The sequence below is a fragment of the Canis lupus genome, chromosome X, assembly GCF_011100685.1.
Source record: "Canis lupus familiaris isolate Mischka breed German Shepherd chromosome X, alternate assembly UU_Cfam_GSD_1.0, whole genome shotgun sequence".
NCBI classification, from domain to species: Eukaryota; Metazoa; Chordata; class Mammalia; order Carnivora; family Canidae; genus Canis; species Canis lupus.
In genome coordinates this window covers 118,769,204-118,786,055 of record NC_049260.1, presented here as the reverse complement: position 1 = coordinate 118,786,055, position 16,852 = coordinate 118,769,204, and the positions used below count along the sequence as shown (strand labels likewise).

Genomic DNA, 16,852 nt, shown 5'->3' with positions numbered 1-16,852 from the left:
TTGAATTACTCCCAATCAGTCTTAAAGTTTGCTCACCCTGTAGATCCCAGTTGGTGGCATCTGGAAAAGGCTGAATGACAAATCAAATTGAAAAAGAATTGGCTAGTGCTGTGGGATTTGGCAAAGGGAAAGGACTGACCTGATAGCGGAAGGCTGGGGGATATATTAGGACCACTGAAACCATTTGGTGCCATCCTGTCCCTGTGGCCTCTACAGTGTCATGTGCTTGTCTTAAACCCAGAGAGCGCACAGCATAAGATCGTACCTTAGGGACGCGCAGTGCACACGCCCACAAGACCACGGTGGCCGTCGGTGCAATCCCAGGGAGGTACGCAGCCTGTTCCAGGATCCCAATCCTGGCACGAGTATCACAAACCTGTGACTCATCCTTGGGGGAGGGGCTGGGGAGGTGCTGACCTAAGGGGATTGGAGGCAGGGGACTCTGCGGGAATAAAGCCCCAGGGGATGACATAAGCACAGTGTTCCAGTCCATGGAGCTGCTCCCCGAGATGGTGCACACAGGTGAACACTGCTGATGCTGACCAAACAAAAAACACCCGAATGGACAAGTATGCAAATGGTGGCCACTGGGGGGAACCGGGTTTCTCACTGTTGAAAGGGATGTTTACTTATCAACCAGGGCAGGAGCCTACAAGGATCCAGCTGGAACTGGATGTGAGTGGGGTTGGTCAGCAAGAGGCCAAGGGAAGCTTCCTGTAGAAACAGTAGATCAAAGCACAGGAAAATGTGTGGGGGACACACACAGGGCTGAGGTCCGTGTATAGGTTTCCCCGCTCTGTCAGCAGACACGGCCAAGAACTAGTAACACCCCAGTCGCAAGGAAGCACACCCAGCAGGCACATCTTGGCTTCTAAAGCCATTCATGGAGGAAAGGAGCAAGGCCCTCAGACATCAGGATGATTCCGGACTCGGGCAGGAGATACAGAACATGAGTGACTAACAGATCGTCACAGTTCCCCCACGTTCCTTTTTTTTTAAATTTTTTTATTGGAGTGCAATTTGCCAGCATTTAGCATAACACCCAGTGCTCATCCCGCCAAGTGCCTACCTCAGTGCTCATCCTGCAGTCACCACAACCCCCCGCTCACCTACCTTTCCACTATGCCCTGTTCATTTCCCAGAGTTAGGTGTCTCTCATGTTTATAGCAGCAATGTCCACAATAGCCACACTGTGGAAGGAGCCTCGGTGTCCATAGAAAGATGAATGGATAAAGAAGATGTGGTCTCTGTATACAATGGAATATTACTCAGCCATTAGAAATGACAAATACCCACCATTTGCTTTGACATGGATGGAACTGGAGGGTATTATGCTGAGTGAAATAAGTCAATCCCCCCACGTTCTTGTCCTCTATTCCCACACCCTGGCCACACCCCAAACACAATCTAACACTTCTGTGGGCTTTCCCTCCCCCACCCCTCGCACAAGCGATTCCCTGCAGCACCAGCTGGGTGTCCCGATTCCATTAGTGATTCGCTTCCCACACTCTCTACCCGGAGACAGCACCACACCCCACGGGTCAGGGACTCAGGCCCACAAGACCACTTCCCACCGTCGATGCCAGTCCCAGGGAGCAGGTCCCCAGGTTTCCCCACGACTCTGCCTGAGAGGGCTATAAATCGGAGGTTCCCTCGGCCCTCCCACCGTGGAGCTGACCTTTTGCTAGAACAGGTCAAGGAACTCAGGGGAACACATTTACCCCCTCGAGTAGAGGGCAAGAGCGGCCAGGTGAAGACAACCCGTGGGGGAGGTCTGGGAGGATCCTGTGCACAGGGCCACCTGTGCCCAAAGATTTGGGTGGCACCACTCTCCTGGAATGTGGAGGTGTTCACCCTCCAGGAAGGCCCCCACATCCCATTAATATTGGGATTTCATGGAGGCTTCCTCGTGTTGCCATGATTGATTATTGATTGCTTGAGCCTGGGTAACACATCCTCAGAGGGACAGAACGACCTCCCTCCTCCCTGGGCCCGGGGATCAGAAGATGAGTGTTGCCCGGTTCCCAATCTCCACATCCGAGGAAAGCAGGCCCAAGACACACACTAATGACCATGGTGTCTGTGGATGCCGATGTGGACCGGGCCTTGTACGTCAGGGCGTCACCCTGCCAAAGTACAGCAATGCTTGACCTTGCAGGGAGACTATGCCCATGTCACCCGTGTGATCTTATGAGCTGTGTGAGCTGTGCACAGCGTCAACCTCGTGGAGCATCCATCGGAGGCAGGGGGAGCGGTACAACACCCTGTCCAGTTGAGCGCCCTCCAGGGGCAAAGCCTGGGCTTAGGCCTCAAGATCTTCCCTGCCATCAGTAGGGGTCCAGCTGTCCTCCGAGGGGAACGTTGTGCCAACACTCCATGACCCATAATTGGGGGACCGTGGGAGTACCAGGCACTGATGCCACCAGCAGCCTGACATGAGTCCCCGCCCACACGGCCTCTTAGCAGTGCCTCGGGGTCACTGTCATTCCTACTTGGATGCCAGGCCCCGGGGCCACATGGGGGCATGACGGAGTGTGTGAGGAGGAAGAAGATCGCACGCGCCCGGGGCTGGAGGAGCTATGGACCCTCGAGAGCCACCCTGAGGTTCAGGCGTGGCCCCGGCCAGGTCTTCTCCCCTTGTCTCCCAGCAGATTGGGGCCCCACGTCATCCTGTAGGCTCACTGCCCTGGGCAGGCCGCACATCAGACACCCAGCAGGCCAGCAGGTCAAAACCCCACCCAGGGGGTCGAAGGACCCACACTGCATCCCCACAGGGGGACAGTCCCGGGGACCCTTGGCTCTCTGTAAGGGTGGGGCCAGCATGGCTTGGCCAGCTCCGGGCCTGAGGACAGGCTGGGAGGCCCAGGACAGGCCCAGGAATGACCCCAGAGCAGTACCAGCAGTATTTGTCACACAGGGCAGGCAGGTGGAGGCCAGACAGCAGGTCAGAGCCCCGCCCAAGGGGTGCATTCAGAGCAGGCTTGGCTATCGCGGGACAATGGGGGCTTCTGAGGAGCAGGACCGCAGCTGAGGCACTGGCTCAGGGCATTACATAATATCAGGACTTGCTGCTGAGGACAGGGGACTTCCTGCATAATCTGCCATGGCCTGGTGACAACTGCCAGACACTTGGCCGCTGTGTGTGAACACAGACATTGCAGGACAGGACCTGGCACACCAGAGATGCCTCCCCGAGGACCCTTATGCTGGTTCTCGGCGCCCCGAGTGCTGTGCGCCAGCAGTCCATGGTGGCCTGATCAAACCCCTGGCCCGAGCAGTCACACTTCCCTCCCAGGACAGCATGCAGGGTCCCCCACATCTAGCTGCGACTGTCCCACAGGGCCTGCTCCTGGGACTTGTGCCAAGGCCACCAGCCTCAGGATACCAGGTGCTCCTCCTCCCACCTCTCATGGGGCGGCCAACCTTCTGCACAGCCTGCCTCCTGGGGAACCAAAGGCCCTCCTGCCCGGCTCCACACAAAATCCTCATGTGAGCCTGTGGGGGAGCATCCCAGTGACCACCGCCATCACCCACTACACTTTCCTCTGCTCAAAGTGCCCGTTTCGGGACTGTAGAGTCCTGGCGGCTCTGGGGATGGCTGATAGCTCCACACCCCGTCTCTGGCTCAGCCTCAGAAAGCCAACCTCGCAGTGGTCTTCACGAGGACACCAACTTCACGGACCGGTGGCTATGACCCAGGAGTTCTCTGACAAGAACCCCTGGGGCACAGCCTCGCATGGTCACCAATCTATGAATATCATTTGGCGGCCCCTAGGGCACCAACAGCCAGCGCGGCCCGTTCAGCAACCCCGGGATCACAGGTAGGCAGACAAGGGATCCCCATTTGGGGTCCCCCACAGCAATATGAGCGCCAGTGAGCAGCAGCACTGGGCAGGGAGCAGTTGGCACTGGAGAGACAGGACCAGCCCGAAGGTCTGTAGGCTGAGGCTACGGTCAGGAGAGACAGAGCAGGGTGGGCAGCAGGTGCCATGGGGCTGCCGGCTAGGCCTCAGGAGCAGAATGACCCTGATCCCGGCCTGGCCACTGGGCAGCGGGCTGCCCACCTCCTGAAGGCACCTCATGCAGGGCCTGAGGGGATTTATGGCCTTGTCCAAGTGACTCCAGGGTAAGGTGGCAGGAAGGACTGCCCACTGGCCCTCTCTGCCAGGCACAGATACTCGTCTACAGAATGCCCCCAAGCGCCCACCGGCTGTGGGGCAGGTGCTTCCAAAGTAGGATCACATCTGATTGTCACTACTTTGCACACTCAAGGGGCTGTGGTGGTTCCGGGGAGGGATCCCTCCTCACTCCTAGCACCCTGCTGCCAGTCCCGTGGCAGGAACCTCAAATATCTCCACGAGATGACAGTGTGCTCTTCCCAAGATGCACTGCCACCTGCCTGGCCCTGCTATTATCCCATTTCTGGAGAGACCCGCACATGGGACTCACGGGACTACTGGCAACTGAGGCCCGTTTGTGGTTGGGAGAAGGTCCAGCCTTATTGCAACGTCCACCACCACACCCCCTGCCCTAAGAATTTCCTGTTCTCGTGACATATCCCAGGATGGGAGAGCAAGGGGAACCAAAAAAAAAACTGAGCAGAATGAGCTGTCTGCACACGACCCTCCCAGACCACATAGGATTCAATCGCCAAGACGATGGGGCAGGCTTCTTGCCCGCTGGGGGCAATTGACATCTCCCAAAATTCCAGGAAAAGCTCGGGGCTGGCAGGCTGGCGCAGGTCTCAGGGCACTCCTCCCTGCCTTCCTGTGTGACAGCGGCCGCTAGACACAGTCGCCAAAAGGCGGGGTTACCCCGGGCCACTCGTATCCCCACTGCTCACACACAGGGCCTTGCAGGGAGCAGAGCTCAGCTGCTCTGTGGATGTGAGGGAGCCGCCAGCAGGGCTCCCCTGGCCTCAGACAGGACCCTTCTCTTCCGCTCCCGCAAAACCAAGTGAATGCAGGAGTGCACATTGACGTTACTTTGGAAAAATGGCATATGGCATGGAGAAGAAGCAAAAGTGAACAAGGTTTCTTTTCCTATTTCCACCCTCCAGCACTTGCCTGCTGCACTCTTGGCCTTTCCAACAAATTCCAATGCCATTGCCCTGTGATTTCATCCAGAACCCAAACAAGGAGGGAAGGTCTCCCAACTTGTATCCAGGACATGACAAAAACTGTTAACTCTTGAACTGAGTTAAGCACGAACGCAAGGGGGTGCGTGACACTCACACACTGGACTGCGGGAACCTTCTATCCCAAGGAACAAACATGGAGAGCTTCCTCAAGGAAACCAAGCTCTGGATGTCGGGGTCATCGCAGAGCCCAGGCCCCCAGAGAGGCTCTTGGCCCTGCTTTACCCCAACCTTCCCTGATCCTTAACTCCTGAGATTGCCAGGTCTTTCTCTTTACACACCCAACAGGACAACACTGAGAGGAAGCATCCTAAGGCCTCCCTTTTTGCCGGCCCCACAAAACTTTAGAAAGGGCCTGGCTGGCCCTGGAGCTGCGACCCCCCTCTTCCATATCTCAGAATCTGTTCTCATAGGACCAGGGAGGACCCCAGGTTGTTGCTACCGATCTGGAGCATGTAGTTCATGACCTGCAACTTGCTGGTTTCCTCGGAGGCCCTGGGCCCCCACAGAAACTCATTGCGGGCAGGGTCACTGCCCGCCACCTGCCGGCGCTCCAGGTAGCCTTCCTGCACCCAGACGTTGGTGAGGAGATCCCTGGGCTCCCCATAGACGATGTGTTCTTGGCCACCGTACACCCCCATGAATCCGAGAGCCTCCCACATCAGGGAAACATCCGTCCTGCAGGAGGATCAACCCCAGGACCAGCCCCAGGAGGCCGGTCTTGGGGAGACCCCACTGACCGCTCAGCATCCCATCCCAGGTGAGGCCCAGGATGGGGTTGAGGACGTAGGAGTGCTCCCTGGGATCCACTTCAATCACGTCTAGGCCAAATGCCAGCCGCAAGCAGATGGACGCTTGGCTCAAGATGGTGGGGAAGTCATCCTGGTATTCTGGGGTGAAGACCTCCAGCATCTCTGCCTTGCTGGTGGGCTCCTTGGTGCAATACTTGAGGAGCAGGAATACCACCAGGGCAGCCGTCTTCATGTGGAAACTGCCCTCCACCAAGGGCTCCTCATCTCCCGCCTCCCCTGGGCCGCTGGGGCAGGAGGCTCGGGCTGGCCAAGGCCACCAGCTGCCCCACCACTGGGGGAGGGGTAGGCACTTTGAGAGCCCTGGGGAGCACTCAGGGCCCTGGGAGCAACAGACTCCTCCTCTGGGGGGCCAAAGACCATGGCAGAGAAGGACAAGGGAGGGGAAGACAAGGAGGAGCAGGAGGAGGAGGAGGAGGAAGAGGATAGAGAGAGATGAGATAGGTGGTACGGGGGAGATGGGGTAGAGGGGGGAGGTGGAGTCTCCTCCTCCCCTTCCTCCTCCTCCTCCTCAGCCCCAGACAGCTGGGCATCCACCAGGCCCTGGGCCTCCTCTAGGTCTTCTCCCTGCTTCCAAAGCTTGCTGCTCTTCCCTAGGGGCATGGTGTCAGATTCGGGCTGAACCTGAAGAGAGAGGAGGGAGAGCTTGTCAGGGGGCAGCCCGGCCAAGACACCCCGAGGTGCCAGGGCTGACAGAGGCCATGCTGGGCTCCCCTGCACAGGGCTCCCCTGTGTTGGGCTGGGAGAACCCCTGACATCAGGCTCAGAGAGAGCGTGTACCTCACCTCGACAAGTGGCTCTGGCCCACACCTCCTCAGCTCTGTGTCCTGAGGGACGCCCACCTCAGACCGAGGCCTCCGCTGCCAGTTCTTGAAGTCCCTGCACGAGGGAAGGAGGAGGCACCTCAGGGTGTAGACTGTGAGCCCAGCCCTGGGGCCCAGTGTGGACAGGAGGGCTGGCTCGCTCTGGGATGTCCCCTGCAGTCCAGGTGGGACGGTCCCCCCCCATCGGCCGCTCAAGGGTCTGCCCCGGCCCTGTCCTTCTCAGGCCAAATATCCCTGCAAGAACACAGGGCCCCGACCCTGCACAGGAGGAAGCCAGGGGCCCAGCCTTGGCCACACCTGCCAAAGTCTCCAGGACTCCTCTTGGATCATGCACAAGGGATGGCCCAGCTCCTGCTTCCATCTGGGCTGGGATGGGGCACGTCTCGCTCTTCACCTCGAACCCCATGTAACCCTGGGAAGACTCCCTAGCTATCCCTGAGGCCACCCTCCTTGCACCTTCCTTGCAAGGCCCCCTGACACGACCCCCCACCAGCCAAAGTCTAGAGAAATCAGTCGGCCCACCTGTCCCACCTCTCCCCATGGCCCACACAAGTGGTCGGGGCGGCCTGGTCCCTAGGGATCCTGCTGTGGGAGGCATCCCCTCATTTCTCACCTCGACCCTCGCCAGGGCCTGGTCCAGGGCCAGGACAGGGCACCCGCTTCCTCTGCTGACCTGAGTCTAGACCCTCAGGCCCTGGCCCTCCCCTCCCTGAGCCCAGGAATCTGAAGCGGAGGGGGGGGTCCTTGGGACAGGCCCAACCCCGGTTTCCTTTCCCAGGGCTACCAGGGAGGGTACCCATATTTCTGGACCATCGCTTCCTGGGCCTGAGGGCTGGCTTAGGAGCCACTCACCACTTCAATGTGGGGTGGGCGGGGGTCCCCACACTGACACCTGGCAGGCCCTGAGAGTCCTGGGCATCTACCCCCCAGGTGGGCTTGCTCACAAGCTCTGACTGGGACTTCTCCCAGTGGGGTCCTCACCTCCTTGAGAATTGGGAGAGGAACAGGAGGAGGTACCCTGTCATGTCCTGTGTCCCCATCCAGGCAGGTCACAGACACAACCCCTCCCCCCAAGTCTCCAAGGAAGATCAAGAAGGGCTGGTCTGTTGCCTGGCCCCTGTGTCCTGGGGGTTCATGCCCTCAGGCTACCGAGAGTGTCCTCAGCATTATCCTGCCAGGGCCTGCTCTTCCTCCGGGCCCCCAACCTCCCATAGAGGACATGTGCCCCTCACACCAAGACCATACCAACCCCAGGCCAGCCCACCTTCCTGCCCCCACCCGCCCCAGGGACAAGCGAGCATGCCACTGAAGGCCACCTCTCTCCCATCCTCTGAGGGCTGCCGACAGGGCAGGGCCCCACTCCACTGCACTGGCTTCTTTGCTCATGGGCCAGGTGGGGCCAGCCAGGCCATCCTCAAGGTCCTCACCCTGACTCCCCGCAGGCTGTGTGCCCTCCAAACACACCCTCTCCAACCACCCCAGAGGCCCTGTTCCTTTGCAGCAAAAGCCCTCAGGCCCTAAAACCCAGACGTGGACATCAGGACGGCAGCATGGGCTCATCTTGCACGGGGGACTCCTTCCTCCCTGGACTGCACGTGCTGGGGCCCAGGGTCCCTCAGTCCCCCATCTGGTCCTCACCTTCAATCCCCTCAGGCCCCAGGTCAGCCCTGGGCGGGCTCCAATCCCCCTCCTTCCACCAAGCCCCCAGGCTCTAGGAGACTTGGCTGGCAAGCCAGAGCATGCCCCAAGTGGTCATCAGGCCCCGGGGAACCCCAGGACCCAGTCTAGTCTGCGTATCTAGGGCTGCAGTGCCCCTGTGGTCCTGCACTTGGCTGCCAGTCACACGTGGGCCATTGTCCCCCACCCCATCTGACCCCACTGCCGCCCACGACCACGCAGCTCGGGACTTGTCTACCCGCCCCCGCAGCCTCACGAGGCTGAAGCAGGGACAGGGCCATGGTGCTGGGGGCTCCCTGGGGACCCACTCCCTCGGGGGTCTGTCTCTCGGGGGTCCTTGCCTCCACCCATAATTGACCCCGGGCATCTCGGGCAGCTGTCCAGAGGCCAGGCCGCTCACACCAAGGCCCTCTCCTCCGCCCGGACCTCAACGGGGACAGGGAGTGACCGTCTGTCCATCAGGATCGTGAACCAGTCTGGGGGCTTCCCAGGGCTCACAGAGGGGGCTGAGCCGGGGGGGGCGGGGGACAGGCTCCCTGGGCCCTTCTTCCCTACTCCTGCTGGTGGGACCCCCTGGGCGCCTGGGCCTCTGCCTGGCTCCACTCGGCCTGCCTGCCGGGACTGACTGTGGACTGGGGTGCGGGGTCCCTCCGTCCTTCATGGACATCCTCGCCAGGAACCCAGCAGGACCTGGGCCCACTCTCTGCCCCCTCAGGGAGGCCCTGCTCTGAACACCAGCCCCCTGGTCTCTCAGAGCCCGGATGCGGAGGGGGGCCTCACCATGTGTTCCTATCTGCCCACCCCCCATGACCTTCCCGGGACCGACTCTGGGCTGAGGTGCGGGGTCCCCGGGGCTCCTCCACATCCTCACCGGGATTCCCAGCAGCACCCGGGGCCCTCCCCTCTGCCCACGTGTCCTAGGCCCTGCTCCTGACGTGAGGGTCCCCAGTGTCTCAGGAGATCGGGATATGGAGGTCTGAGCACCCATACTCCCACGTGAGGGCAAGTCCCCATCTCCCGGGGGGGCTTCACAGCCCTTGTGACCCTCCGACAGGATCCTTTTTGTCCCTGTCAATGGTCCATCCCTCAGTCCCCTTAGCCCCTGGACCCTCCCTCCGCCCCCCTCAGCGTCTGCTCCCGCCACACCAGGCCCCAGGCTCTCGGGTACCCGGATGTGCCAGGCCTGCCGCACCCGCCGCCACCATCCGGCCCCATCCCGCTCCCCCGCGGCCTTCCCGGGCTCACCGTGGGCCCTGACCTCCGCCGGGTCCCCTCTGTCCCCCTCAGGGTCCATCCCTCGCCTCCCCTTAGCCCCGGGACCCTCCCCTCCGCCCTCAGCGTCTGCTCCCGCCACACCAGGCCCCAGGCTCTCGGGTACCCGGATGTGCCAGGCCTGCCGCGCCCGCCGCCACCATATGGCCCCGTCCCGCTCCTCCATGGCCTTCCCGGGCTCACCGTGGGCCCTGACCTCCGCCGGGTCCCCTCTGTCCTGGGCACCTGTGCCCCCGCCCACCCACCCCGCCCCCACAGGCACTCCCTGTGCCCCTCCCCCCTCAGACCTGGCAAACCTCCCTTCAGACCATGCTCCTGAGCTCCCTGGGCTCAGGTCCTGACCCCCAACCCCCTAGGCGCATATCCCGGGTGGCCGCGTGTGTCCGGCCTCCCCAGAGCCACCCCCTAGGCCCGAGGTGGGGGCCCAGTGCCTCTCTCTCTCAGGGAGGGTGGGCCGCAGGTGGACGCAAGGTGGTGGGGTGGGGGACCCCGGGGGACCCCCGCAGTTCTCCCTCAGCTCCTCACCCTGCTCCGGGGAGGGCCCGGGCCCGTCCTGCCTCCGGGGACCGAGGCCACTGCCCCAGCCCCAGCATCCAGGCCTCGGCTCGACGCCGCGGCCCCGCCTTCCCCCGCGTGGTCTCTCAGGGTTCTGAAAGGGTCCCCCCACCCCCCGCCGCCCTCCGGGGCCCCTCCCCCGCCCTCCGAGCCCCCGCCCGGGCCTGGCCTCCTTCCAGGGGACCCCACTGTGACCCCCCACACGAGGCCCTCCGCTCTCTCAGACCTCCGAGGCGGAAGTCGGCCCACGTCACATCCGGACCCCGTGCCAGGGATCCCTAAGGGCTGATTGCACGTCCGCGGGAGACGGCCCCGCGTGGCGGGGGTAGGAGGACCCGTGTGGGAGGTTCCCTGGGTCCTCTCGCGGGTCCTCCGTGGACTCGCGAGATCTGCCTATTTTCCCATATTTATGTGTTTAATAAGTCAAATTCTTTTCTCAGTGCAGACACATGGGCACTTCTATTACACTGGGTTAAAATCCAACACCATTCTATATATTTGTTTTGTTTAACTTGTTCCAGGTTTGGCCACTGGACGCTCTTCCTGTTAGCTCCCTCTTTGTATACCTTCTTCATTCCCCCGGAAAAGTTTTCATTGGTTTGTTTTTATGTAATTGGGTTTTTTTTAGCATTTCTTTATTTTCAGGCACTACAAGTTGCTTCAGGCTCATCTTGCATATTTCCCTGTCCCATTTCTAGAATCAACAATTTTTCCATGGAGCCCTTGTTCCATTTACTGTAGAATAGTATGAGAAACCTAGGTCTGTGCACTACGTACACACATTGCATCTGTGATCATTGCTCCTACGGCTCCTTGGCGGACAGTGGAAGACATTATACGTGTGTTCACTACCTTGTGTGTATTCACATATGTATACAAATTTGTTGATGTAATCATCTGTATCTGTATTAAGCTACATAAGAGTTTTTACTAATGTTTCTGGCTCTAATCCACCACCATATACATCACTATAGCTTCCTCCTCTACAGTGAAAAACCTTGAGATTTGGAAGTTGTTTATATGTCAGTGTCCTGTTGTCTCTGCTGGGTAGCCCCCAGGGCTTGGTAATCTCTGAAGGAGCTGCTGAAACAGAATTCGTGGATGTGTAAAGCAGCACTTCAGTTCAAAAACTCCCTGGAACCTCATCAAAGTTATGCCTGCCCTCTAGCCTCTGGACTCTGATAAGGCTACCTGGCTCCTGTCTATGGAACTCTTGAAAGGTCAAGAGTACCCGTTATTTGAGTGTCTGAACTAATGAACAATTCTACTTTTGATGCTTTTGGGAGTTGAGATCACCTGTAACTAACTTTGGTCTTCCTTATCTGTCTGGAAAGTCTGTCTTTCTTACAAGAGCATGAGCTACAGGGTAAGCTGGACCCCAAGATGAGACTTTTGTTTCCTCACCTTTATTTAGCTTTATGACTCAGGGCATGTTATATGAGCTTTTGGCGCCTCAGTGCTTTTTCTCTATTCTGTATTTGAATAGTCACTGGGAAGCTCCTCGAGGCTGGGAATTAGACTCTACCCAGAGGAAGGTCAGGATAGCTGGATGAAAAACAGACACCCCTCAGATTCGACAGCCGACAAACCTGTATATGTTACTCATCCTTAAAAGTAACTTATATAATAATACAAATTCTCCACTGAGTGTTGGAAAGCCTAATTAGAAATTGTGAAATGTGCCCAAGTTTTCAGATTAAAGGTAATACATCATGGGAAATCATGAGTTGATACTTTGATTGATTATGATCAATCAATAATAATGATACTCTCAAGCATTCCTTAAATAAATAGCATAAAATTGCCTATTTCAAACTCTGCTATTGTGCAAAGTGTGACATATTAATATTGTGCAAAGTTTTCCATACTATTATTATTGTGTAAAGTTTTATTATTACTGTAAAATATTATGAAAATAATATTTATTATTTATATAATAATATAAATAATATAATTATAATATGATACATAATTATAATATACAATTATAATGGAAATTATATATAAGTTAATAATAAATATAAATACATAATTATAACATCAATGATATAATTGATATTATAAACAATGAGATTATTCTGTAAATTTTTCCATATTGTGTAAAGTTTTCCATATTAATACTTGAAGAATATGAAGGTATTGCTGTAATCACAAAAACTCTCAAATTGGCTGGAAATGAAGACAGTATACTAGGTCACCTTCTGTGATCTGGCGTAGTGTGGTATGGCCTAACACAAACTAAAAGAACACCTGTAAAGACTGGGATTTTAATTTTGATTCCATACATTGAAGGAAACTTCCACCAAATCACTAGGTGACAACTAAGCAAAGCTGGTTTTTTGAAAAGATAAAAAATATTGACAAACATTTAGTAAGACAGAAAAAAGAAGACTCAACTACTGAAATAAAAAATAGAAGTCAGGGTAATATTACAGATCTTTTATTTAAAGAGGATTTTATTTATTTATTTATTTATTTATTTATTTATTTATTTATTTATTTATTTATTTAGAGAGAGGCAGAGACATAGGCAGAGGGAGAAGCAGGCTCCCTGTGGGGAGCCTGATGTGGGACAGGAACCGGGATCACGCCCTGAGCCACAGGCAGATGCTGAAGCCCTGAGCCACCCAGGCGCCCCAGTATTATTGGTCTTAAGGAAACAAAAAGGATTGTAAGAGAGTACTCTGAACAATTACACTCCAAGAAATTATATAACCTAAATGAACTGGATACATTTTAAAAAAACATAAACAACGAAAAGTAACTCAAGAAGAAACGATTATTCAAACAGATCTAACAGGTAAGGAGAATGAATCTGCGTTCAAAAATCTCACAAGAATGAACATCCCAAGACCAGGTGACTTCACTCATGAATTCGACAAATACTTGAAAGAAGAACTTATACAAATCCTCAATTTCTTCCCACACTATGGAAGAGGAGGGAATACTTCCTATCTCGTTCTGTGAGGTCAGTAGTACTGAGGTAGTAAAGCCTGACAAAGACATTAAAAAAAAAAGTAAACTAACACTCTCTCATGATAATAAAAAAATTCAAGAAACTAGAAATAAAATTTTAACATGATAAAAGGCATTGATGAAAAATCCACATCTAGCATACTGAATGGTCAAAGACCCAATTTTTTCCATTAAGCCAAGAAATAAGAAAGAAGCCAAGGGCCGCCTAGGTGGCTCTGTCAGTTAAGCAGCTGGCTCTTGATTTCTACTCAGGTCATGGTCTCAGGATTGTGAGATCAGGCCCTGCACTGGGCTCCATGCTCAGGGGCGTCTGCCTGAGATTCTCTCTCTCCCTCTTCCTCTCCCTCTCCCCCTCCCTCTCTCTCTAAAATAAATAATAAATAACATTCTTTTAAAAGCCGAAAATGCCTGCATTTGCTACCTTTATTTTTAATATACTGGAAGTGCTAGCCAGAGTGATTAGGCAAAAAAATATATTTTAACAAATAATAAATAAATAATCATAATAGGAAAAGGAAAAAAAAGGAGTAAAAGCAGAATCAAATACTTAAAAATAAGTTTATCCAAGGAAATATAAGACATGTATACTACAACTTACAACATATTGTTCAAAGAATTTCAAGCAGTTTTCAGTATTTGGAAAGATATATTGCATTCATGGAGCTGAGGACTTAATTTTGTTAAGATAGCAGTTGTACTAAAGCAGTTTGCAGATTCAATACAATTCCAATAAGAAATCCAGAAAAAAAATCCTGCTTGAAGAAACAGAAAAGCTGACTCCAAAGTGTATATGGAGGGACGCTTGGTTGGCTCAGGTGTTGAGCATCTGCCTTTGGAGGCGGTGATCCCAAGGTCCTGGGATCGAGTACCACAGGGAGTCTGCTTCTCCCTCTGCTGATGTCTCTACCTCTCTCTCTGTATCTCTCATGAATAAATAAATAATATCTAATAAATAAATAAATAAGTAAATAGTCTATGGAGGGCAGATGCCCCTTTGGATAATTCTCTTGGTACCCTTTGGGTAAATACCTTGTAGAAAAGAACCGAGATGTCCATCAATAGATGAATGGATAAAGAATATATATATACTGTCTGGCACATTGGTGGTAGGAATGAAAAAATGGTGCAGCTGTTGTGAAAGATGTTTGCCAGTGGTAAAAGTCTATCAGTTTGTCAAAAAGTTAAACTTTTTAAAATTTATATTTATATTATTTACTTTTATTTAAATTATATGACTATCAATTCCACTCCTATGTATATGCTCAAAAAATGGAAAAGAGGTATTCAAACAAATACCTGTGTACAAATGTTCACCAAAATTCACAGTAGCAAAAGAATGAAACGACCCAAATGTCCTTCAATTTGTGAATGAATCAGCAGGATGTATCGGGCTATAAAGAAATATTCAGCCATAGAAAAGAATGAAGTCCCTATAGAGGCTTTACTGTGGATGCACCTGAAAGCTGCTGAGTGCAAGAAGCCAGACACAAAGATATCATATTGCAAATTCCGTTTATATGCAATGCACAGAACGGGTATATTCATAGAGAAAGCAGAGTAGCAGTTGACAGGGTTTGAGTGAGTAGGGAATGGGCAGTGACCACTGAGCGGATGCAAGGTATGCTTTTGGGGTGATACAAGTTCTTTGAAACCAGACAGAGGCCAATGTCGTACACCACAAATGTACGAAATGGCACTGAATTGGACACTATAGAATGACTTTATGTTATGTGTATTTACCTTAAATTAAATTAAATAAATAAATAAATAAATAAATAAATAAATAAATAAATATTGATAAATGCTGTGAAACAAGAAAACATGAATCTGCTGGAAACCAAGGAATACCTTCCATTTCCTAATTGCCCTTTGCCCTCAACCTAGGTTCAAGCTCTGCGGCCTAACATGCTGGGTGAAAGATCTAGCCCGAGCCTCTGCATCTGGCCTCGTCTTCTGCCTTCCACCACACTGTGGCCTTTCTCTTTCCGTACATGGAACTGTTTTCTCTGACATTGAACAACCGGGTCCTCACTATCTCAACTACGTTCACTGTTCATTCCCACCTCGCAAACAGATGAGCGATTAGAGAATTGCTAAGTCCTACTCCTGTGAAACACAGATATACTAATTGGGGTACAAAACTCGTGTCCCCTTCAATGCGGTTTGGCTGTTCTTACAAGAAATATACACAGGATCGGATGAGTCCATATCACAGGCACATTGGCATTGACCTGGAGCTTCTGTTAACTGGGTGACAGATGAATTTAAGGAGCAAGGGGATCAGAGGATACTGGTGAGAGGATCTAATTCGGGCTGCTGGCCATGCGGACGGGAAAGATGGACAGCTGGGCACAGGCTAGTGAAACAAACTTACTTAGAGACCAGTAAAGATTTTTCAAGTGTGGCTGAGTCTTGTCCAGCCGGACATTCCAAGGCACTCTCTCTACTACAGGGCAGATGGCAGAGAATGGCTGGTGGTGACAAGACCTATCAGCAAAAAGAAAATCTATCACCTGTCCAGGTGTGAGCTGCTGAGAGCATGACTAAGACATGGACTGGGGGTGGAGAGGACAGAGACACAGAATGTACTCACGAGCCCTTCACTGCTTTCCTCAGAGAGGACACTTTTCCAGCAGCCAACCACTGCCCACAAGCTTCACTTCCTCTTCACTCCTGGAGCCATGTAATCGGAGACTACATTTTTGCTTGAACTCCATCCTCCTTGCCAGCGAGGCTTCTCCTTTAGTTTAGCAAACCTAACTGCGGTTTTGGCTTCATTCACCCAGATGCCACCCCCAGATCTCAGTAAGAAGCACAAGTGTGAGCAAAATCCTAAAACATCCCTAAAGAGTTACTGTGTCCCTTCTATCTCCACTACAGCATCTCATATGATACTCTGGAAAGTAGTCTGCAGGTTATGGTCCTTCACAGGTTGTGTAAGTGTTTTAAGTTGGATTCTTTAAATTGGCAGACTCTTTCTTCTTTTGAAATCCCTTGCAATCCCTGAATGAAGAGCAAAGCCCAAGCTCACAGAATCCAAGAAAAGGACCACCCTAATCCTCACACCTTTCACCAACTGGACTCTGGGTCTTTCCCACTCTTCCTTCACAAAAAAAGACCATAGTACCCAAACAGGTTTTTATAGACACACACACACACACACACACACACACACACACACACTGGGTGGAGAATCAAAAATGTCTTGAGTGTACGGAACACAAATGTAAAGTGTGTTATCGAGGGATAAAGGACTCATGGCTACTGCAGCCTAGTGGAGTTTGAAACTGTATGGCACTCTAGATATGTGTGTATTGTGGGGGGCTTGAACATATGATTGGATTCTGGAAACAATGGAAGCATCCTCTATTTCAAGAAAACAAGCAATGGCTATTTCTGTGTTTCTTTCCAGCTTTGGTTGTCAGCTTCACTCTCAAACTACCAGACACATCCCACACACAGCCAGCCAGCCACAGACGTGAAAACTCTTCCTAGCATCTCCTGCTGGGTTCAGGAAGGACTTCATGGAATGAATGCTCTCTTCTCTTACCCAGAGAGGCACTCGCTTTGGAATGCTTCATTCTTCCGTTTCTGCCTATCTC

At 53.2% G+C, this 16,852-nt stretch overlaps 1 long non-coding RNA gene across 1 annotated transcript in view; it reads right to left on the bottom strand.

The window, feature by feature from the left end:
- Positions 1-5,222: 5,222 nt before the first annotated feature.
- LOC119878091 overlaps positions 5,223-16,852 on the bottom strand; it is a 47,950-nt gene continuing 36,320 nt past the window's right edge. Inside the window, exons 2-3 of the long non-coding RNA XR_005386498.1 lie at positions 6,732-6,825; positions 5,223-6,570 (exon numbers count right to left, since the gene is read on the bottom strand). This is a non-coding gene — a long non-coding RNA (uncharacterized LOC119878091). The remainder of the gene's footprint in view (positions 6,571-6,731; positions 6,826-16,852) is intronic.